Source organism: Trachypithecus francoisi, unplaced genomic scaffold (genome assembly GCF_009764315.1).
Source record: "Trachypithecus francoisi isolate TF-2019V2 unplaced genomic scaffold, Tfra_2.0 Lachesis_group12, whole genome shotgun sequence".
NCBI lineage: Eukaryota > Metazoa > Chordata > Mammalia > Primates > Cercopithecidae > Trachypithecus > Trachypithecus francoisi.
In genome coordinates this window covers 101761056-101786391 of record NW_022681457.1, presented here as the reverse complement: position 1 = coordinate 101786391, position 25336 = coordinate 101761056, and the positions used below count along the sequence as shown (strand labels likewise).

The following is a 25336-nucleotide window of genomic DNA, read 5'->3' as shown; positions in this document are numbered from 1 at the left end:
CCAAGCAGTTCATGATCACCTGAATCTTGCAGATGCACAACTGGGGGGCCACGCCCTGTCCTTGAACTCCTGGGAGCTGGTGGTACTACTGGGCAACTTGACTCACAATGCCATCTTCAACTACCACTGCAGTGCCTCGTGGGACAGTGGCATGGCACTGCTTGCCTGGCTTCTCAGAGCCTGGTGCCAGCGCTAAAAGTCCTTCCTACCCTTTGAGGCCACCAAGCTGCCTTTCTAGCCCTGGACCACCATGGAGGTGGGCATCTAGCTGGTGTGCAAGACAGGCGTGCTCGACTGGATCTACTGTGAGCCCTTCTCGGCCTCCTTGACCCCTTGACCCCTTCTCCCCCTCACATGAGCCGGTGGCACATGTGAGGCCCCCTGAGGGCCTACAGCAGTGTCTGCTGCTGGCAACACCTGCTGATGGCAGCACCCTCAGAGCCGCATCTCTCCCTGGTCACTCTGCTAGTGGCCATGATGGAGCTCCAGACCATCTCTGACGTTGGCCTGCTCTGGCATCAGAGCCAGCCAGGCCACACCAGGCTCATGCTGGAGCCCAATCCAATGCTCAAGCACCTCACAGGCTGGCTCCTTAGCCACAGTGTGACTAGGGAGAAGTTGGATAAAGAGCTCACCAAGGTTCTCCTGGAGCTGTATGGCAAAGAGGCCAAGTACAACCACAGCTACCTGGTCTGTGGACTGGGAGAGGAGCAGTCCCTACTACCCCTCTACTCTGACCAGGCCAGCGGGTTGGAGCCACCCATGTGTGACAACTAGCCTTCAGCCTGGCTCTTGGAGAATGGGACACGGCCTGGCCCCACATTCCTGGAAGGTGGGGAAAGGAGGAAGGCTAGATTTCAGGAAAGCTGCTTTCTGCTTTGAGTTCAGGGGAGCCAGGCAAGGGCGCTTGGGACCTTGTAGGGAAACAAAAAGCCTTGGGCAGTGCCCTCCCAGTGTATCCCTTGAGCCTCCTGTGGGAAAGCCACACCCTCATGCCATGTTCAAGGGACCCAAGAAGACAAGTGTGTTCTTGCCCTCAACCACTCACATGGGTATCACTGGTCAGAGCCGATGAGGGGAGCAAGCCACATCAGTGGCCACTTGGAATGAGTCTCTGGTGACACTGGAGGAAATGAGAGTAACCAAGTACATAGTATTCAGTGTGTTACATTTTGGCCTGGGCAGCAAGGTGGGTGGGCACAGCGGTGTAGCCATCCCTCTGCCACATGGGCCACCACAGCACTATAGGCCAAGCAGGGAGACCTCATGGCCCATAACATGAAATCATCTTGAAGTTTTTACTCTAATTTTTGTGTTTTTTTGGAAACAGGGTCTCACTGTCCCCCAGGCTGGAGTGCAGGGGCAAGATCATAGCTCACTGAAGCCTTGACCTCCTGGGCTCAAGTGATCCTCTCACCTCAGCCTCCCAGGCAACTGGGACCACAGGCACACACCATGCCCAGCTAATTTTTTTTTTTGAGACGGAGTTTAGCTCTTGTTGCCCAGGCTGGAGTGCAATGGTGCCATCTCCGACTCACTGCAACCTCCGCCTCCCAGGTTCAAGCAATTCTCCTGCCTCTGCCTCCCATGTAGCTGGGATTACAGGCATGTGCCACCACACCCGGCTAATTTTGTATATTTTTTTTTAGTAGAGATGGGATTTCTGCATGTTGGTCAGAGTGGTCTTGAACTCCCAACTTCAGGTGATCCGCCCGCCTCGGCCTCTCAAAGTACTGGGATTACAGGCAGGAGCCACCGCGCCCGGCACAAGCCCAGCTAATTTTTTTAAAAAATTTGTAGAAACAGGATCTTGCTATGTTGCCCAGGCTGGCCTCGAACTCCTGGACTCAAGTCATCCTCCTGCCTTAGCCTCCCAAAGTGCTGGGATTACAGGCATAAACCACTGCACCTAGCCTACTCTAAATTTTTAAAGGTCTTTTTAATGCAATATTTTTACTTAATATTTTATTTCATGGATACATGACACTTTAATTTTGGTGACAGTCATTTCTCCTTTTGCAATGGTTTTTCTCTTAAGGCAATTTTTTCTTTTTGGCATTGCCTCCCACTCTGAAAGGGCATTTTTGCTGTTTGATCACTGAGGAAGGAGCTGCCAGTCCCTTCTGACGAATCTGGATTCTCTAGGTGCGTTATGTGGCCTCGGGATAATCTGAGTTCTGAATCTGGCTTTAGGGTATGACGGGGCCAGAATTACACATTACAGCTTGTGAGAACAGAGCCCTGGTGGTTCTGGCTTCACACCTGAGGTGCTGGGCACGCAGGCATCCAACAAATGGTGGGTGCATAAAATATATATATATGTGCCGGGCGCGGTGGCTCAAGCCTGTAATCCCAGCACTTTGGGAGGCCGAGACGGGCGGATCACGAGGTCAGGAGATCCAGACCCTCCTGGCTAACACGGTGAAACCTCGTCTCTACTAAAAAATACAAAAAACTAGCTGGGCGAGGTGGCGGGCGCCTGTAGCCCCAGCTACTCGGGAGGCTGAGGCAGGAGAATGGCTTAAACCCGGGAGGCGGAGCTTGCAGTGAGCTGAGATCCGGCCACTGCACTCCAGCCTGGGCGACAGAGCAAGACTCTGTCTCAAAAAAAAAAAATATATATATATATGTGTGTGTGTGTGTCTGTGTGTGTGAGAGTGTGTGTATGTGTATATATGTATGTATATATATGTACACACACACACAGATTTTTGACAGCACCAGAGGGTTGGCACCCCAACCCCCAAATTGTTCAAGAGTCAACTGCAACTTACTACGGATCAGGGAAGGTCTCACAGAAGAGAAGATATCTAAAAGTAGATTTTAAAGAACAAATAGGCCAGGCACAGTGGCTCACACCTGTAATCCTAGCACTTTGGGAGGCTGAGGTGGGAGGATCGCTTGAGCTCAGGAGTTTGAAACCAGCCTGGGCTACATGGTAAGACTTCATCTCTACTTCTTTTTTTCTTTTTTTTTTTTCGACAGAGTCTTACTCTGTTGCCCAGGCTGTAGTGCAGTGGCATGATCTCTACTCACTGCAACCTCTGTCTCCTGGGTTCGAGCAATTCCCCTGCCTCAGCCTCCTGGGTAGCTGGGATTTCAGGTACCCGCCAACAAGCCCAGCTAATTTTTGAATTTTTACTAGAGACAGGGGTGTTTCATCATGTTGGCCAGGCTGGTCTCGAACTCCTGAACTCAGGTGATTCACCTGCCTCAGCCTCCCAAAGTGCTGGGATTATAGGCATGAGCTACCCCACTGGCCTCTATTTTTCCTTTAAAAAAAAAAAAAAAGACTAGAAGTGCTTTCTAAGCAGGTAATGGGAGTAAAGATGCTACATATCAGTCCATGGACTGACGCCATGCTAAATGTCATAATGGCATTTAGAAGCAGGGCAAATCATTTCTCCAGAGTGATCTGAGAAAGCTTGATGGAGAAATTTTTTGCTTTTGTTTGTTTGTTTTTTGAGATGGAGTCTCACTCCATCACTCGGGCTAGAGTGCAATGGCGCAATCTCAGCTCACTGCAACCTCTGCCGCCCAGGTTCAAGCGATTCTACTGCCTCAGCCTACCAAGTAGCTGGGATTACAGGCACCCACCACTGTACCCAACTAATTTTTGTATTTTTAGTAGAGACGGGGTTTCACCATCTTAGTCAGGCTGGTCTTGAACTCCTGACCTCGTGATCCACCCGCCTAAGCCTCCCAAAGTGCTGGGATTACAGGCATGAGCCACTGCACCTGACCTATGGTAAAATTTAAGCTGACTCTTTTAAAATGAGTAGAATCTATGTATAAAAAAGAAAAAGGACTAGTAGGAAATAATAAATAGTGGGCAAAATACAACTGGAAATGCACATATTTAGTTCGGCACAGCCAGAGTAACTCAGATTGCTGAAGCAGTACTGTCTAGTTACTGGTGATGGTATGACTTCAGTAGAAACACTGTCTATAGTGTTTTAGTTGCTTCAATTGTTTTTTGCACATATTCTTACCATAAACATCCCTCTAGGATTGTTATGCTGGATAAAACCTTTGCGCCAGGCTGTTTACCATCCTTATTTAATTTTTACAAGAAATCTGAGATAAGTATTAATATCCCAATTTAACAAGAAACTCAACTTCAGAAAGGTTTGTAACAGTTCACGATAATACATCCCAGCATTCTATTAGGTGTTGCAAATTTATTATCTCATTTAACTCTTCAAATAATCCTAAGAACTAGGTATTATTAGTACTTCTATTTTACAGACGAGAAAATTGAGGTTCAGGGAGGTTATGCAATTTACTCAGGGTCACAGTGGTATTAACAGGCAGAACTGGGAATTAAAATTCAGGACTGCCTTATACTAAAGCTCTCTTCCATTACAGTATAATTATCTATCTTCAGTAGTAACTCAGTCCAATCCAATATGCTTTGATTGTTATACTCTCTGCATTTCCAGTGACTAATATGGTAGCAGCCTCTTGCAAAGACAGGTATAATATACATTTGCCGAAGACAGTGTTTTTATGTATTAAATGTAAGGGAAGGCTACAGCCAGAGAAATGCTAGCCAAGAGAAGCCCCAACACAAGGTGACTTCTCAAAGACTCTTCTTTTCAGGTTTTTCCAAAGGATATGGAAGAGTCTCCAATGCTACAGTATATTAGCCTGGGAGAGAAACGCAAATAAATCTTTTCATCAAAGAGATGGAAAGAGTACATCTGACCAAGATCTGGTTACAGCAATGCAGAGATCTTGCAGTACATACTGCAGCAAAATCAGGTGCTGACAGCTGAGAGATATCAAGTTGCATAAGGCTGTAAGAAAGGAAAAAAGTCCTAGAAGTACTTAGATTCCAAAAATGTCTCTAAACGACTGCAGGAAACTGACACACGACAAGAGTGGGATTCCGTTAAATCCGTTTAAGAGTTAAATTGGTGAAACAACTCACATAACACCAAGAGATCATACTGGTAGCTCACGTCTCCCCTCATTTTACCTTTTTTTCACATAAAAAGGTAAGCTGTCTTCTCAATTCCCAGCAAATGTGATATCCTTCAAATATTGTTTCTCAGCTTCCCAGATGGCTAGGCTAGACTAGGACATAAGAAAGATTCAGGCCGGGCGCGGTGGCTCAAGCCTGTAATCCCAGCACTTTGGAGGCCGAGACGGGCGGATCACGAGGTCAGGAGATCGAGACCCTCCTGGCTAATACAGTGAAACCCCGTCTCTACTAAAAAAATATAAAAAATTAGCCGGGCGAGATGGCGGGCGCCTGTAGTCCCAGCTACTCGGGAGGCTGAGGCAGGAGAATGGCGTAAACCCGGGAGGCGGAGCTTGCAGTGAGCTGAGATCCGGCCATTGCACTCCAGCCTGGGCGACAGAGCGAGACTCCGCCTCAAAAAAAAAAAAAAAAAAAAAAAAAAAAGAAAGATTCAGTGACATCCTCCCCATCTCCCATCTAACAGCAGGAAGAGAATCAAAAACCAAAAGAAGAAAGGAGTAGCCAGCAATGATCTCTTCTCTCATTCCAAATACCACAGGTTAGTCCTGCTTATATAAGAGAGGTTAATTATTAGAACACATCCCAAGTCTTTTTATTTTTCTCTTTCAAGTTGGGGTTAAGGAATGTTTTAAATTGTCTTTCTTTTCATTTTTGTGGGGGGTCTGGAGGGGATTTTTTTGGTGGTTGTTTTTTTTTTTTTTTTTTTTTTTTTTTTTTTTTTTTTTTTGAGGCGGAGTCTCGCTCTGTTGCCCGGACTGGAGTGCAGTGGCCGGATCTCAGCTCACTGCAAGCTCCGCCTCGCGGGTTTACACCATTCTCCTGCCTCAGCCTCCCGAGTAGCTGGGACTACAGGCGCCCGCCACCTCGCCCGGCTAGTTTTTTTGTATTTTTAGTAGAGACGGGGTTTCACCGTGTTAGCCAGGATGGTCTCGATCTCCTGACCTCGTGATCCGCCCGTCTCGGCCTCCCAAAGTGCTGGGATTACAGGCTTGAGCCACCGCGCCCGGCCTGTTTTTTTTTTTTTTTTGAGTCAGGGTCTTGCTCTGTCACCCAGGCTGCAGTGTAGCGACATGATCACAGCTCACTGCAGCCTCAACTTCCCAGACTCAAGTGATCCTCCCACCTCAGCCTCCCAAGTAGCTGGGACCACAGGCACATGTCACCATGCCCAGCTAATTTTTTGTATTTTGCGTGTATGCAAAGACAGGGTTTCACCATGTTGCCCAGGCTGGTCTCAAATTTCTGGGCTCAAGGGATCCTCCTGCCTCAGCCTCCCAAAGTACTGGGATTACAGGTGTGAACCACTAGGCCCAGCCTATTTCTTTTAATTTTGTTCTGGTGTCCTTAAATAAGTTTCTTCATGGATTGCTTTGTAAAACAAGACTTAATATAACAGACTCCAGACCCTACCTCTCTCACAGGAATGCTATTTGAAGGAAATGTTAAAGTACTTGAAAAACTTAAAAGCATAACACAATAACAGGTAATATTTACTATGTTTGTTTTGTGTCATTTAAAGCCCTTTGCATGAAGTAATGTATTGTCTCACAATAACCCTATGAGGCAGATACTATTAACCTCTTTTTTTTTTTTAAACGGAGTTTCGCTCTTGTCACCCAGGCTTAGGGTTTTTTTTTTTTTTTTTTTTTTGAGATGGAGTCTCGCTCTTGCTGCCCAGGCTGGAGTGCAATGGCACGATCTTGGCTAGCTGCCACCTCTACCCCCTGGGTTCAAGTGATTCTGGTGCCTCAGCCTCTAGAGTAGCTGGGACTACAGGCATGCACCACCCCACCCAGCTAATTTTTGTACTTTTAGTAGAGACAGGGTTTCACCATGTTGGCCAGGATGGTCTCATCTCTTGACCTCATGATCTGCCTGTCTCAGCCTCCTGAGTAGCTGGGATTACAGGCGCATGCCACCACACCTAATTTTTGTATTTTTAGTAGAGACAGAGTTTCATCATTATTGGTCAGGCTGGTCTCAAACTCCTGACCTCAGGTGATCTGCCTGCCTCAGCTTCCCAAAGTGCTGGGATTACAGGTGTGAGCCACCGCACCCAGCCAACCTCATTTTTAAGATAAGTAAACTGAGGCCCAGAAAACCAGAGTTCCTTTCCCTAGTTTACACAAATATGATACGGTAGAGCTGGAATTCAAACCCAATCCATCTGAGTCAATAAATTTGATTATATAGTACTCAAATATACTTATAATATGTAACGAAAATTATGTTAGAATATTACTACACATGGATTAAGGAAGCAAACACAATAACCTAGTAAAATATTCAAAAAATATTTGAATTCTTTGTCTCCACCATCATAACACCACTATCTTTTTTTCTTTTTGAGACAAAGTCTCCCTGTTGCCAGGCTGGAGTGCGGTGGTGTGATCTCGGTTCATTGCAACCTCCACCTCCTGGGTTCAAGCGATTCTGCTGCCTCAGCCCCTAGAGTAGCTGGGACTACAGGCATACACCACCACGCCCAGCTAATTTTTGTATTTTTAGTAGAGACGGGGTTTCACCATGTTGGCCAGAATAGTCTCAACTCTTGACCTCATGATCCGCCTGCCTCAACCTCCCAAAGTGCTGGGATTACAGGCGTGAGCCACCGTGCCCAGCCCATACACCATTATCTTTATGCATTCTGAGATTAACATGTACAGGAATATAGGCTCTAGAGTCACACAAACCTAGTCACACAATGTCACTTAATAGCCGTATGGGCAAGTTACTTAACTGTGTCTCAGTGTCCTCATGTGTAAAATAGGAATAATACCTATCACATAGAATTTAAGAACTAAATGGGACCTCCATGTGGTGCCTCACACCTGTAATGCCAGCACTTTGGGAGGCCAAGGTCGGAGGATCACTTGAACCCAGGAGTTTGAGACCAGCCTAGGCAACATGGTAAAACCCCATTTCTACCAAAACAATACAAAAATTAGGTGTAGTGGTGTGTGCCTATAGTTCCAGCTACTTGGGCAGTAGAGGTGGCAGGATCACCTGAGCCCGGGGAAGATCAAGGCTGCAGTGAGCAGTGATCACACCACTGTACTCCAGCCTAGGTGACAGAATGAGACTCTGTCTCCAAAAAAGTAATAATAACGAAATGGGCTTTAAGAAAATGCTTAATGCTGGCCTGGCACAGTGGCTCATGCTTGTAATCCCAGCACTTTGGGAGGCTGAGGCGGGTGGATCACCTTAGGTCAGGGGTTCCAGACCAGCCTAACCAACATAGTGAAACCCTATCTCTACTAAAAATACAAAAATTAGCTAGGCGTGGTGGTGGGAGCCTGTAATCCCAGCTACTTGGGAGGCTGAGGTAAGAGAGTCACTTGAACTCAGGAGGCAGAGGTTGCAGTGAGCCGAGATCGCACCACTGCACTCCAGCCTGGGGTGACAGAGCAAGATGCTGGGGGGGAGGGGGGGAGAAAAAAAAGCTTAATGCGTTAAGAAAGTTGGCCAAAGCCAGGTGCTCACACCTGTAAACCAAGCAAGCACTTTGGAAGGCTGAGGTGGGAAGATCACTTAAGGCCAAGAGTTTGAAACCAGCCTGGGCAACATAGTGAGACCCAGTCTCTATTAAAAAAAAAAAAAAAACAGGCCGGGCGCGGTGGCTCAAGCCTGTAATCCCAGCACTTTGGGAGGCCGAGACGGGCGGATCACGAGGTCAGGAGATCGAGACCATCCTGGCTAACACCGTGAAACCCCGTCTCTACTAAAAAATACAAAAAACTAGCCGGGCGACGTGGCGGGTGCCTGTAGTCCCAGCTACTCGGGAGGCTGAGGCAGGAGAATGGCCTAAACCCAGGAGGCGGAGCTTGCAGTGAGCTGAGATCCCGCCACTGCACTCCAGCCTGGGCGGCAGAGCGAGACTCCGTCTCAAAAAAAAAAAAAAAAAAAAACCCACTACATGGATTACAAACTCATCTCAGAATAGTTGTTGGCACATAGTAAGGGCTAAGCAAACAGCATTAGCTACTATTGTTAGTATTTTTATTTCATTTTTCTTTGCCATTCTCCATGTAAACAAATATCTAAAAAATATTTGCCTCAAAACTATCAAGTAATCTTGAAATGGGCATATGTTTTACATTTCACATTTCAGTGTCTCCATACTTTGGTAATATTTTCCAGTAAATTTATAATCCATGTAACTAACATTGCTGCCTATGCGAGCATCTATTCTACCATTCTGAACTTAGGAAATACAAGAATACAATAGCTACACTGTGTTTCTTATGTGTAGTGATAATATTGCAAACCCTTATCTCTTAATACAAACTGCCACATTTCTGCCACATTACATTTGAGAGCCACTCTGTATGGCTTTTCATCAAACACCTCAAATTAAAATAGGTAGTATCTTCTTAAAATTACTTACTTTTTCATTTGACAAATCTTAAACCCACAAGGTAAAGTGACTTGTGACTTGCTCAAGTTCATACAGGGAGATAATGACAAAGACTGACCCAGAACCTTCAGACTGAGTTCAAAGCTCTTTTTCATCTCCCTGGGCTGAATAATTCCATTTCTTGTCAGGGGAGGTGATAAACATCTGAAAACAGTGAATGACTCAAATCTCCCAAGGTTAAAAAAAAATTTCAAGAAGCCAATCTTCAAAGGTCATTTAATGTAGCACAACAAAACAACAACCAAAGTGGCATCACTCAGTAGTTTCTTTCTCAAAAAATCAAGTCATCTCGAAAATTTGCTTTACTAAATTTGTATTAGCCTAACCCAAACCTCATGCTACTTCGTCCCAGCCACCTCTGCAACCTTCTGAAACTGGGCAACTTCAGCTCAAAATTCTAATGACAAACTCCAGGGAACTGTCACAGTGCAATGTTATAGCAAATATTCCTGAAAATACGTGGTGCTTGAGAATTCTAGTCTACTGAGATTCTCAGTGTAATTATTTTTCTGTGATAGAATCTGATTTGTTTCATGAAACCATACTAAAATAAAAGAGAACACAAAAATGTTCTCATTTAGGCCACTAATTCATATTAAAATTTCCCAAAATTTTTGGAGCAGTTCAAATCTAACAAGCATTTACCAAAGGACTTAATCCATATCATTCTTTCAAAAAGTCTGGCCTATAATCCCAATGCTTTGGGAGGCCATGGTAAGAAAACCACTTGATCCCAGGAGTTCAAGACCAGCCTAGGAAACACAGGGAGACCAATCTCTACCAAAAATGTTTAAAATTAGCCAGGTGTGGTGGCACACGTATATGGTCCTAGCTACTCAGGAGGCAGAGGCTGGAGGACCACTTGAGCCTGCGAGGTCAAGGCTGCAGTGAGCCATGATGGCAACACTGTATTCCAGGCCAGATGACAGAGTTAGAACTTGCCTCAAAAAAAAAAAAAAAAAAAAAAAAATTAATTTAAAAATAAAAATTAAGAAAGTCCACTCTGAAAACAACATAAGACTTTTTACATGTTATAGATTTAACCAGAGTCAAGACCAGAAGTGATCAATCCATTTTACACAGGAGCCACAGCAGGACTGGGGAGAGAGGAAAACAGGAAGACTAGCAAGTCAAATCAATTATTTACTTAAAAGTCCACAGAGTACAGAGCACTATAAGATGTACAGTGCCAACATGCTCCACCCTTTCTCTGCTAGTCAGTACAGGACACAAGATGAACACCAGAATCCAACAACCAGTTAAATGCCAGGCAAAATGGCCTTACCAGGCTAGATGGGGTCAAACACATATATTTTTAACTCATAGTCAAAAAGACTCAAGAAAGATGATTAACAACTTAAAATATTGCAGATATATTAAGGAAAACAAAGGCTAGGAAAATATCTGAATACACAGACATTGGATCTTTTTTTTTTTTTTTGAGACAGAGTCTTCCCTTTGTTGCCCAGACTGGAGTGCAGTGGCAGGATCTTGGCTCACTGCAAGCTCCACCTCCTGGGTTCACAACATTCTCCTGCCTCAGCCTCCCAAGTAGCTGGGACTACAGGCGCCTGCCACTGGGCCCGGCTGATTTTTGGGGTTTTTTTGTATTTTCAGTAGAGATGGGGTTTCACCGTGTTAGCCAGGATGGTCTCAATCTCCTGACCTTGTGATCCGCTCGCCTTGGCCTCCCAAAGTGCTGGGATTACAGGCGTGAGCCACCGCGCCCTGTGACATTGGGTCTTTTGAATGTACATTTACAGTAGTGTTGGGGACAGAAGATAGGAAAAGTCTTAAAAAGTGAGTGAGTGTAAAAGTAAAAGCTGCATACAGAATGTCATTTAAAAAATGTTTAGAAGTAAAAGAAGAAAAAGATGGCAATAATTCAAAAAGATAAAAAGGCAGAAATTTTTTTTTTTTTTGAGGCGGAGTCTCGCTCTGTCTCCCAGGCTGGGGTGCAGTGGCCGGATCTCAGCTCACTGCAAGCTCCGCCTCCCGGGTTTACGCCATTCTCCTGCCTCAGCCTCCCGAGCAGCTGGGACTATAGGCGCCCGCCACCTCGCTCGGCTAATTTTTTGTATTTTTTAGTAGAGACAGGGTTTCACCATGTTAGCCAGGATGGTCTCGATCTCCTGACCTCGTGATCCGCCCATCTCGGCCTCCCAAAGTGCTGGGATTACAGGTTTGAGCCACCGCGCCCGGCCAAAAAAAGGCAGAAATTTTTATTTTAGGATAGACAAGATCTCTGTATTTGTAGTCTGAAAAGAAAGACTCAATAGCGAAGGTGAAGATGGAAGAGAGAAAGATAATTGATGACAGTGAGGTACTGGACAAACTGAATACTAGAGTGTGCAATGGAGAAGAAAACTGATCCATGTGGATCCTGGAAGTCATCAGACAAAAAAGCAATAAAAATGGGGAGAGAACAGATGGTAAGGACTTTTTGAAAAATCAGAAGCTGTGCAAAAATGGCAAAACAATGGTCTAGAGGGACAGTGAATGACTAGAACTACAATGATTGCTCCCCTCGTCCAAGGAGTTGCAGAGTATTCAACCAATGAAAACAGAAATAATAGCATTCATTATAGAAAAAGCCTTGTTTTCATTTACGGGTTAGGAGATGGAAGAAATATTGGAAGAAAAAAAAATAAGAACTTGGAGGACTTTGCTCACATTTGTGCACAGGTTCTACCAGACCCAGCAGAAATAGGTAGTAAAGGGACATCAAGAATAAGGTAGAAAAGAATGAGACTGAGCTTTTAAAATACTGAGGCAATAAGGCAGATGGAACTTTGAGATAACTTTTTATCAATAGTGAAGATGAAGAAGAGTAATCTAAAGAACTTTATGGCTGCAGAGGATGAGGGGAATGAAGACAAACATACCAAAAACCTGCTGGACAGACAACAAGTCTTCAGCATTAGCCCTAATTTTCAAGTGGAATCATCTCCAAAACCCACTTTCACAGAAGCTGGACCCGAAACATCCTTTAATTTCATTTGCCAAGACTAGCAATTTGCTGAACTGTGTCAATAGTTTGTTTGTGTTTGTTTTTTGAATTGGACATTTGTTTTTAATAAAGATTTGTTACATTCTACAAAGGCATAGGAGGGACATTCCCCAAAAGATAAATGAATGCCACATGACTAGAACTGGGTATTCTATTTTTATTTATTTATGATTTAGAACTGGGTTTTTTTGTTTGTTTAGACGAAGTCTCACTCTGTCGCCCAGGCTGGAGTGCAATGGTGCGATCTCCACTCACTGCAATCCCCTGCCTCCCAGGTTCAAGCGATTCTCCCACCTCAGCCTCCTGAGTAGCTGGGATTACAGGCATCCGCCATCACGCCTAGTATTTTTGTAGAGATGGGGTTCCACCATGTTGGCCAGGCTGGTCTTGAACTCCTGATCTCACGTGATCTGCCCACCTCAGCTTCCCAAAGTGCTGGGATTACAGACATGAGCCACCGCACCCAGCCATAACTGGGTCTTTAAGGCCCCTCTGCACACTCAGACAGGATGGAAAAGGTTAGATAACACCAGTTAATATTTGGGTAGCACCTCACTGTCTCAAATTACTTTCTAATCAATTAGCTCAACTGACCCACTCTTTATTCCTATTCTTATGATATGTAATCCAAGGATAGAGGAGTAGAAAGAACATAGACTTTGAAGTCACTGATCTAGAATTCTAACTCTCCCGGTTCCCCCAGGGATATTTCTTAAACCTCTATGAGCTTCCATTTCCTCATCTGTAAAGTAGGAATAATAGTACCTATTTCATGGGGCAGTTGTAAAGATTAAAGTGTAAGTGAAGTACCTACTAGATAGTAGATGCTTAAGAAATGGTAGATAATGGTCAGGTGCAGCGGCTCACGCCTGTGCACTTCGGAGGCCGAGGCGGGTGGATCACAAGGTCAGGAGTTCAAGACCAGCCTGGCCAATATGGGGAAACCCCGTCTCTAATAAAAATACAAAAATTAGCTGGGCATGGTGGCACGTACCTGTAGTCCCGGCTGCTCAGGAAGGTGAGGCAGGAGAATTGCTTGAACCTGGGAGCCGGAGGTTGCAGTGAGCCGAGATCGCACCACTGCACTCCAGCCTGCGCAAAAGAGCAAGACTCAGTCTCGCAAAAAAAAAAAAAAAGAAAGAAATGGTGGATAATATACTCCACATGTTGCAATGAAAGAAATGGAAGACTATTTTAACTAATGTCATTATAAACTAAACCATCCAAGCTGAAACACAATTTATTGGTTACTGTTGTTAATACACACAGGGCAAATTATGTTAAACAAATCATAAAATAACTAATGTTTTCCAAAAAGTCCTCTCTACCTAACAGTTAACCTAACTAAAGATGACAGTATTTATTAGGGTATGATTTTCATAACTAGGAACTTATACAATGCTTCATGGTTTGAAACATACTGTATTTTTTTCCAAATGAGTACTTCCAAAATAAACCTTTTAACTTCCAGCTTAATCCTGGGGCAATTTTAGACAATCTCAACATCTCGCAAATAAATGGAATTGAAAAAGCATATGGATATAATACAGTCAGCAGAGAATTTGAGGGCAAAAGAGAGAGGCTATGTCCTGTCCCCTTTTCCAAATTCAGTTAACTAACATCACAAATGTTCCTCAATTCTGCCATTTCTTTACTTTTTTGAGACGGAGTTTCGCTCCTGCCCATGCTGGAGTGGAGTGACGCAATCTCGGATCACAGCAACCTCTGCCCCCTGGGTTCAAGCGAATCGCCTGCTTTAGCCTCCCAAGTAGCTGGGATTACAGGCGCCCACCACCATGCCCAGCTAATTTTTTGTATTTTTAGTAGTAGAGACAGGATTTTGCCATGTTGGCCAGGCTGGTCTTGAACTCCTAGCCTCAGGTGATCCACCCGCCTCGACCTCCCAAAGTGCTAGGATTACAAGCGTGGGCCACCCACCGTACCTGGCCAATTCTACCGATTTCATAAGCTTAAGAGCTATCTTCACTTTCTTTTCTTCTTTCTCTACGTTATTAAGTCCCATCTCTTCCTTCTCCAAAATCTCTCCAATATATTCCTTTTTCTTCCCATTCCACTTGCTAAATTCATGCCTGTATAGTGTTCACAATTTTATTTCTTTTTAAAAAAAAATCCTTAACTGGCTTCCTTTCGGATAATCTATATAACACTTCTTGATTAATGTCATAATTCCAAGTTCATCAAGTCACTGCTCAACTTGTAAACCTTCCATGATGCCCACATGTTAGCAAGATCAGGTCCAAATTCCTCAGTATGACTGTTAAGACTGTTCATAATCTCAATAATCTTATCTAATCTCCTTCCTAGTCCATAATCTAAACTCTATTACTAGATCAGACAAGTATTTGCAGTTCCCATCAATAATATGTTTATTCTAATCTCTATCTTTGCCCTTAATTTGCTCTTGCCTAGAAAACTATCTCCTCATCCTTAATTTTCTCAAATACAAAAGAAAAAAATTTAAAAAGTAAAACAAAACCTTCTCTTTCCTTTCTGCCTCCTCAAGCTCTATCCATCCACCATTGAAAAACTCGAGTCTGACTGCCTGCATGAAGCCCTCACAGACCACTTCAGCCTAAACTAATCTCAGTAAACTGTAACCTGTCATTTCAACATACACTATTAGCATAACAACAGACCTCCTAGGGCAGTCATTTTAGTCAACGGTATTTTCACCCAAGAATAGTAAATTTTTCATAAGGCTAAATTATTTAACATGAAAAAACCCTTTAATCTGAGATGATGCCCTTTCTCTTACCTGTTTTTGTTTTTGTTTTAAAGACAGGGTCTCAGTTAGTCATGGGCACTTTGGGAGTTCGAGACCAACCTAAGTGACAGAGTGAGACCTTGACTCTACTAGAAATCAAAAAAATTACCCACGAATGGTGGCGCACACCTGTAGTCATCCCAGCTATTCAGGAGGCTGAGGTGGGAGAATCATTTGAGCCTGGGAAGTCAAGACTGCAGCCCCAGCCTGAGCAACAGAGTGAGACTCTATTACACACACACAACCCAAATGTTTCTCAATTGGTCAATAAACAAACTCTATACAATGGAATACTACTCAGCAATGTAATGAGCTACTGATATATGCAATAATGTGGATGAACCTCAAAAATATGATAAGTGAAATAAGCCAGACTAAAAGGCTACAGACTACAGATTACCACTTACAGAACATTCTGGAAAAGGCAAAATGATAGGAATAGAAAACAACGCAGTGGTTGCCTCAGGGTAAGAATTGGAGTAGACTACAAAAGAGCAGAAGGGACTTTGAGGAGGTGATGGAACTGTGCGAAATCTTGATTGTGGTGGTGGTTGGACGGTATACATCTGTCAAAACTCACAGAACTTTGGGAGGCCATGGTGGGAGGACCACTTGAGGCCAGGAGTTCAACACCAGCCTGGGCAACATAGCCAGACCCCTATCTCTACAAAAAAAAATTTTTTTTTAATTACCAGGCATGGTGGCTTGTGCCTGTAACCCCAGCTACTTGGGGAGGCTGAGGTGGAAGGACTGCTTGAGGCTGGGAGATCAAGGCTGCAGTGAGTCATGATCACGTACTGTATTCCAGCCTAGGGGACAGAGCGAGACCCTGTCTTCTTTTTCTTTTCTTTGTTTTCCTTTTCTCTCTCTCTAAGTTACCTTATTATTTCCGTATTATTTCTCCCTGCTCCATTAACTGTCCTCCCATCTATTTCTCCATCACATTTCTTTAAGATTCTGGTAGTCACTTCAAAACTGCCCTAGGATCTAGTCTCAAACAAAATTCTTAACATAATCATAAGTCCTCAAGTTCCTACAGAAATTATTTTCGCATATGTTGTAAAATGTCTAATTTTTTCAAATTACACTAAGAATATATCATATTACACTCCATTACAGCTGTGGCAAGAAGCATAAAAACTGTTATTACTGATTTAAACCTACCAGGGCCCATTACTTTGCTTACACACCCTAACTACATTTTGTAAATATCTCCATAAGAATCTTCTATATTTAACTAGCTTCTATATACTTCTGTAAAGCCTTCCATTTAATGAATCTTTAAGTCCATCAAGATCTAAAAATGGCATTCTTTCGATCCCAGGAAACATAAGACAATGTTGATATCATTTACTTAGAGAGCAGCGCACACATTTCATAAAATCATTATGCGTTAAAATAATGTAATGTTCAAGAGTAAACTCAAGGTCAAATCCTAGCTTGGCACTGACCTTGGGGCAAACTGATCTCACATCTTAGGGACTCAGTTTCTTTCTCTGCAAAACGGGGATAATAATAGTACTAATATGTACCCTAAAGACTTGCTGAAAGGAGATTAAATAAACACATACAAAGTACTTAAGAACTGTAGCTGTCACACAGAAGTCAGAAACTGGTTTCATCATTAGTCCTCAATGACTAAGAATTCTTCGAAAAATCTCAATTATAAACTTAAATGGGTCAGGCGTGGTGGCGGGTGCCTGTAATCCCAGCTACTCGGAAGGCTGAGATGAGAAAATCACTTGAACCTGAGAGGAAGAGGTTGCAGTGAGCCAAGATCACGCCACTGCAGTCCAGCCTGGGCAACAAGAGTGAAACTCCATCTAAAAAAAAAAAAAAACTTAAATGAGCTGCTCATTCACTGGTGAATCACTAAAATGGCCTAAATCAGATAAATACCCCCAGGTAACTGGGAAAACAGCACATTTTTGATATAACTGTTCTAGGACTTAACCAAAAATTAACTTATTTATCTCAACATTTAACGTTACCAGTTAACATGAAACTAGATAAAAACAGACATTTATGTTCAGAAACAGAAAAATGCTGTCAGACCAAGGTAAATGATACCATTTTTCTATTTGAGTTCTTCAGCATCTGTAGAAAGCCTATGCAAATAAAGCTGGCCAGGCACAGTAGCTCACATCTGTAATCCCAGCACTCTGGGAGCGAATCACTTGAGGTCGGAGCTCGAGACCAGCCTGGCCAATGTGGTGAAACCCTGTCTCTACTAAAACTACAAAAATTAGCCTGGCATGGTGGCATGAGCCTGTAATCCCAGCTACTCGGGAGGCTGAGGCAGGAGAATCGCTTGAACCCAGGAGGCAGAGGTTGCCGTGAGCCAAGATCATGCCACTGCACTCCAGCCTGGGCAACAGAGCAAGACTGTCTCAAAAATAAAAATAAAAAATAAAGTGTTGGAAAGTGGGCCAGGAAAATACATTTCTCCCTTTAATTATAGGTAAGTTCAAATCTGTTCCTATACAGATTTGCCTGTCAGCAGACTAAAAATGTTCCTTTCTTACACAAAATTTAACAGTATTAATTTATTAACGTTATAAATAAAATCACAGTGACATTAATACAAGCTAATGTTTTCATTAAGAGAATTCCAATTTAATTGTAATACAGGTTATATTCACACCATGATTTGTTTTATAGAGGTTTCAGCACTGAAAACAAGTGCTGTTATTCAATGGCACCATCTTGGGAGGTAAGATCTTCCAAGGACTGGGATGACTGGGTGCATCTTCCAATCATGTGGCCAAGACTCAAAACTTTTTTGATGTGCCATTGACAGAATTCTCAAAGACAAACCTCACACACACACAAAATCCTAGTCTCCACCTTTTAGAATTACATTTCATTTGTGACCAAAAACAATGCTGACCACTTACTTCATTCACCACTTTCCTATCTCCAAAAGTTAAATACAAGCACCTGCAAAATGAAGACTTACCAGAATTAAGAACGCACACTATGCTCTAAAGACAAATTCAAAAGATATACACCAAATATTTCAGAATTTGGAAATGTTACTAAAATAAATACATAACTTTCCAAGGCAGGGAGCAGTGGCTCACACCTGTAATCCCAACACTTTGGAAGGCCGAGGTATGAGGATCACTTGAGCCCAGGAGTTGCAGATCAGCCTGGCAACATGCCAAAATCCCATTTCTAACAAAAGATACAAGAATTAGTAGATGTGGTAGTGCATGCCTATAGTCCTACCTACTAGGGAGGCTAAAATGAGAGGACTGCTAGAGTCCAGGAGTTTAAGGTTGCAGTGAGCTGTGATCACGCCACTGGAGTCTAGCCTGGGTTACAGAGTGAGACCCTGTCTCAATAAAATAATAATAACTTCCCATTTGGAAAGTTCTGATGTTTGTTTTTAAAAAGCAGTCCTAGGCCAGGTGCAGTGGTGCCCACCTATAATCCCAGCACTTTGGGAGGCCGAGGCAGAAGGATCACTTGAGGCCAGGAGTTCAAGATCAGCCTGGGTAACACATCAAGACTTGTCTCACCAGGCACGGTGGCTCATGCCTATAATCCCAGCACTTTGCCAAGGCAGGCAGATCACCTGAGGTCAGGAGTTCAAGAACAGCCTAGACAACATAGTGAAACCTCATCTCTACTAAAAATACAAAAATTAGCCCATAGTAGTGGTGGGTGCCTGTAATCCCAGATACTCAGGAGGCTGAGGCAGGAGAATCGATTGAACTCGGGAGGCAGAGGTTGCAGTGAGCCGAGATCGTGCCACAGCACTCCAGCACGAGCGACAGAGCGAGACTCCATCTTAAACAAAAAAAAAAAAAAAAAAAAACTTGTCCATACAAAACAAAAAAATTTTACTTAGCCAGGCACGGTGGCATGCACTAGTAGCCCCAGCTACTCAGGAGGCTGAGGCAGGCAGATTGCTTGAGCCCAGGAGTTCAAAGTTGTAGTGAGCTATTATTGAGCCACCTCAATCCAACCTGGGCAAGAGAATGAGAACTTGTCTTTTTAAAAAAAAAGAGGCAGTCATACATAATACCTTACAGTTGCCCCAGAAATGACTATGAAGCTACACACTAATGAAATTGGAAATGTGAAATATCATACCAGATCTGTGTAAAAGCAGTAAAATGATACCGAAAAGTAATGAAACACAACTGAAATTGTCTAATTTAAACATTTAAACTTATATTTGCTTACAGAGTGCCCCTGAAGGCACAGTATTTAATATGGTTAATTATATCTATTCATCTTTTTATACTTGGTTCACCTTGGTTTGAATAAACTGGGATTTTCCAAAATAAGAACTTTCCATATTGTTTGTTGTTTGTGAAAGTTTTCTTGTAAAAGATGGGCTAGGCCAGGCGCAGTGGCTCACGCCTGTAATCCCAGCACTTTGGGAGGCTGAGGCAGGCAGATCACGAGGTCAGGAGTCCGAGACCAGCCTGGCCAACATGGCAAAACCCTGCCTACTAAAAATACAAAAATTAGCACCTGTAATCCCAGCCACTTGAGAGGCTGAGGCAGGAGGATCGCTTGAACCTGGGAGATGGAGGTTGCAGTGAGCCAAGATTGTGCCATTGCACTCCAGTCTGGGTGACAAGAGCAAGACTCTGTCTCAAAAAAAAAAAAAAAAAAAAAAAGATGGGTTAGGGACCAGGCGTGGTGGCTCATGCCTGTAATCCCAGCACTTTGGGAGGCCGAGGTGGGCAGATTACTTGAGTTCAGGAGTTCAAGACTAGCCTGGCCAACATGGTGAATGAAACACCGTCTCTACTAAAAGTACAAAAATTCACCAGGTGTGGTGGCGGGCACCTATAATCCCAGCTATTCAGGGGGCTGAGGCAGGAGAAGCCCTTAAACTCGGGAGATAGAGGTTGCAGTCAGCTGAGATGACAGAGAAAGACTCCATCTCAAAAAAAAAAAAAAAAGAGAGATGGGTTGGGGGTAAGAAAAGAAGTAATCTCAGTTTAGTTTATCACATTCCATTCTAATCATTTTGACTACAGTTTACCAGAGACTTCAAAATTTGATTACTGTTCCCCTACCAAAGATAAAACTCTAGCATAGAATTAATTCATGCCAAAGACGTCAGTAACTGGTATTCTTTAAAAAAATCTCAATCTGACCCTCAACAGCTTGTGACACTGGATATCTAGCTTCTGTGTGTACCAGTTCCTCATTTGTAATAAACTATATACTTACTTCACGGGTGTGGTGAAGAATACATGAGATTATGTGCTTGAAACATGATAGGTACTCAATAAATATTTGTTGAGTGAATGAGTAAATAAACCAATGTATGAAAAATGCTTAGGATAGTGTCTGTCACATAGCCAATGGCTAACAATATCAATACCATGCCAGGCGTGGTGGCTCATGCCTGTAATCCCAACATTTTGGGAGGCTGAGGCGGGAGGATTACTTGAGGTCAGGAGTTCGAGACCAGTCTGGCTAACATGGTGAAACCCCGTCTCTACTAAAAATACAAAAATTAGCCAGGCATGCTGGCATGCGCCTGTAGTTCCAGCTACTCGGGAGGCTGAGGCAGAAGAATCGCTTGAACCCAAGAGGTGGAGGTTGCAGTGAGCCAAGATCACGCCACTGCACTCCAGCATGGGCTGTAAGAGTGAAATTCCATCTCGAAAAACAAAAACAAACAATTATTACATTACCCTATAATCTTCTGATAGTTTCATCAGAAAAGCCAAAATAATCACTGATTTAAAATACACAGTAGGTACCTCCCAAAAAATAATTTACATTTACCACTTAATTCGAAATATGTACTGAGTTAAATCAACTCAGTTGCTACTAATTTAAATTTGCATTTCTGCTTTTAACACAAGAGGAAGAATAACTACTGAGAGAGCTAACCGACAGATCAGACAAAGCAGCTTTAAGCAGATTTAATTGGCTCAAGATGTTCATTGTTGACATCAAAATAAAATGTTAGTCAACAGAAAATTCAAATAAAGTACTACCTAGTGTCTTGTTTCTGTTAGTAACTCCAATCTGAGAACATTAAACAAGCACTGATGAAGCATTTTTAAGGAACTCTGCATAGTTAATTCTACGCCACTGACAAGTTCCAAAGGAGTATCTGCTTTGTGGCATTAGGACTGGACTCCTGTACTTTCACACCCTAATATTCTCTATATTGCCTGAAGCAGTTGGTGCACTCCCGGCCTTTAGAGAAAACACTAAGCAGGATTCTAATAAAAAGAATCTATGTTAATAAGCTTAAGAAATTAAAATTGCTACCTATACATAAATATCATTGGTCATCAAAAACTCTACTAAGGACCTACTATGTGCCAGTGAAAATAACTGAGGAGGGCATTAGCTAAAATAGCTACTATTGTTTTAGCTACTCTGGAGGCCAAATCTCAGCTACTCTGGAGGCCAAAGGACAGCTTGAGGCCAGGAGTTTGAGACCAGCCTGAGCAATGGTGAGACCCCATCTCTAAAAATTAAATAAATAAGAATAAAAATAAGAAGTTAGCGTAACAGAAGCATAACAGGCAATGAGACCGGCATAAGATGGCAACTGCCTACCTGAAAAGTAGGCAGGAGCCAGGCTATACAGGGCATCATAGGTCAAAATAAAGAGCTGAAATGGCCACGCATGGTGGCTCACACCTGTAATCCCAGCACTTTGGGAGGCCGAGGTGAGTGGATCAAGAGGTCAGGAGTTCATGGCCAGCCTGGCCAACATAACATGGTGAAACCCCGTCTCTACTAAAAAGACAAAAATTGTCTTTTTAGTGTGGTCGCAGAAGCCTGTAATCCCAGCTACTTGGGAGGCTGAGGCAGAGAACTGTTTGAACCCGGGAGGTAGAGGCTGCAGTGAGCTGAGATCGTGCCACTGCACTCCAACCCAGACGACAGAGCAAGACTGTCTCAAAAAACAAAAGAGCTGAAATTTGAATTTTATTCCAAATCTAAAAGAAAACCACTAAAAATTTTTGCACGCTCACGTTAGTGTTAAATAAAAGGAGCCAGACCACAAAGAATACATACTATATGATTCAATTTTTACAAAAGTACAAAAAAAGAGCAAAATAATCTATGCTGTCAGAAGTCAGGATGGTGATCACCCTGGGAGGGAGAGGGGAGACAGGAACTGAAAGGGAACTGGATAGGGGCTCCTAGGTACTGGTAACACAGTTTCTTGATCTAGATCTAGTTGCTGCTTACATGGGTATATTCAGTTTGTAGGGAAAAAAAAAATCAAATTCCACTTTTACATGCATTTTTCTGTATATGTTATTATATACTTCAATAATGAAGTTTCTAATAATGTAATATACTTTTTTTTTTTTTTTGAGACGGAGTCTCGCTCAGTCGCCCAGGCTGGAGTGCAATTATGGAGTACAGTGGCACGATCTCCACTCACTGCAAGCTCCACCTGCCGTGTTCACGTCATTCTCCTGCCTCAGCCTCCCGAGTAGCTGGGACTACAGGCGCCCGCCACCACACCTGGCTAATTTTTTGTATTTTTAGTAGAGACGGGGTTTCACCATGTTAGCCAGGATGGTCTCGATCTCCTGACCTCGTGATTTGCCCACCTCAGCCTCCCAAAGTGCTGGGATTACAGGCGTGAGCCACCACACCCAGCCCATAATATACATTTTTAAAATATTATTTTGTCCAGATAAAAACAGGAATAGAGTGTTCACTTTCACAATACAAATACTAAAATTGGAATGGTACTGGGAAGATTAGTATGTGCCCTACACAAGGATGACATGCCAATTCACAAAGCATTCTGTATTTTTAATTTTTTTTGTAAAAATAAACAAACAGTTACAAAGGGGCACATGCAAATACGGCAGGTCTTGAATGAAAGATTACCCTGGTAGAAGTTTTCAGAGGGGTAATTCAAATAGCCAGTGATACAAAGTACCATGTTTATAAAGAATAAGGCCGAGTGTGGTGGCTCACACCTATAATCCCAGCACTTTTGGAGGCCAAGGCAGGTGGATTACGAGGTCAGGAGTTCGAGACCAGCCTGGCCAACATGGTAAAACCCTGTCTCTACTAAAAATACAATAATCAGCTGGGTGTGGTGGTGGGCACCTGTAACCCCAGCTACTCGGGAGGTTGAGGTCGGATAATCGTTTGAACCCAGGAGGCGGAAGTTGCAGTGAGCTGAGATCGCACCACTGCACTCCAGCCTGGGTGACACGGTGAGACTGTCTCAAAAAAAAAAAAAAAAGAATGTTGGGGCCAGGTGTCACTCATGCTTGTAATCCCAACACTCTGGGAGGCCAAGGTGGGAGGACTGCTTGAGCCCAGAAGTTCAAGACCAGCCTGGAAACAAAGTGAAACCGTGTCTCTACCAAAAAAAAAAAAAAAAAGTTTCTTAATTAGCTGGGCATGGTGGTGCACACTTGTAGTCCCAGCTAATCAGGAGGCTGAGGAAGGAGAACTGCCTAAGCCCAGGAGTTCAAGGCTGCAGTGAGCCACAACTGCCGCTATACTCCAGATCGGGAGAAAGAGTGAGATCCTGTCTCTTAAAAAAAAAAAAAAAAGGGCCGGGCGCGGTGGCTCAAGCCTGTAATCCCAGCACTTTGGGAGGCCGAGACGGGCGGATCACGAGGTCAGGAGATCGAGACCATCCTGGCTAACATGGTGAAACCCCGTCTCTACTAAAAAAAATACAAAAAACTAGCCGGGCGAGGTGGCAGGCGCCTGTAGTCCCAGCCACTCGGGAGGCTGAGGCAGGAGAATGGTGTAAACCCAGGAGGCGGAGCTTGCAGTGAGCTGAGGTCCGGCCACTGCACTCCAGCCTGGGCGACAGAGCGAGACTCCGTCTCAAAAAAAAAAAAAAAGAAAGAAAAAAAAAAAAGAAAAGAAATGCTGGGTCTGGGCAGGAAGTTGTGCAATACTAAAGGATTAACTATAAATTCCTTAGAACATAAGGAGGAATCTCCAGAAATTAAGAAAGTCATAGATGACAACAGCAATGCCTAAAAAGGTTAGCAATGCTTGTTATGTTGCGGCTCATATTTTAATATGGTATTTTCAAGCTCTTCCCTTGACCCTCCACTCCCATACAACAGAGAGTGTAATGACATAGATCCCACACCTGAGCATCAATCACACCTGAGCTTGAATCAATGGTCTGCCCCTCACTTGCTCTGGTAGTTAACTGCTCTGAGCTCAATTCCCTCATTTATAAAATAAGGATAATGACCACCTCATAGAGTTATTACTTTCTCAAAGGTGAACAGAGTAGTACTTCTGCAGCACAAATACTAAAACTGGAACGATACAGAAAAGATTAGTACATCCTCTGATCAAGGAGGGAACATTATTATAGTCACCCCTTTGAGCAGATCTAAAGGGTTATTTTAATTATTATTTCCTAATGGCACATGGAGGACCAATGGTGGATGTAACAAGAATTCCTTTGCTTCGGGCAGAGCAAAAAAAAAGTTTCCATTCTCAGACAAATTCATGGGTGAGAGAGGGGTTTATAAAACAGTCACCATACAGAAACAGAATGAATAAAGATAAAATCAAAAAATAAAGAGAAGGTAGAAATGGGGCTTCTTCTAGAAGCTCACTAGCAGAGTTTCCAGGCATTTTCTAAGACAGAGACAGAGACTTGAGCTAAAGCATGCTGGGAGAAGTTCAGTGACTTGAGAAATTATGAAAAGGAAGAAACAGCCGGGCGCGGTGGCTCACGCCTGTAATCCCAGCACTTTGGGAGGCCGAGACGGGCGGATCACGAGGTCAGGAGATCGAGACCATCCTGGCTAACATGGTGAAACCCCGTCTCTACTAAAAAATACAAAAAAAAAAATTAGCCGGGCGAGGTGGTGGGCGCCTGCAGTCCCGGGAGGCTGAGGCAGGAGAATGGCGTGAACCCGGGAGGCGGAGCTTGCAGTGAGCTGAGATCCGGCCACAGCACGCCAGCCTGGGCGGCAGAGCGAGACTCCGTCTCAAAAAAAAAAAAAGAAAAGGAAGAAACAATCTTCCCCACAAGCCACAATTGCTACCTAATGTATTCTTCCCTTTGTGGAATATTACTTAAAACAAGTTAGACATCAACACTAAGGATATTCTGTCATAGGTGGAAGGGCAAGGCCTTCAACCACTTTACACCATCCCCACCCTTAAGTATTATTTGAA

The 25336-nt window shown here is 43.4% G+C and overlaps 1 protein-coding gene, 1 non-coding gene and 1 pseudogene across 5 annotated transcripts in view; 2 read left to right on the top strand and 1 right to left on the bottom strand.

The window, feature by feature from the left end:
* Positions 1-25336, bottom strand: part of LUZP1 (leucine zipper protein 1) — a 98407-nt gene that overhangs the window by 59559 nt on the left and 13512 nt on the right. The window lies entirely within an intron of this gene.
* Positions 22868-22974, top strand: LOC117093990. The gene has a single exon (XR_004441332.1). It is a non-coding gene; the product is annotated as a U6 spliceosomal RNA (small nuclear RNA).
* LOC117094009 lies at positions 24437-24533 on the top strand (annotated as a pseudogene).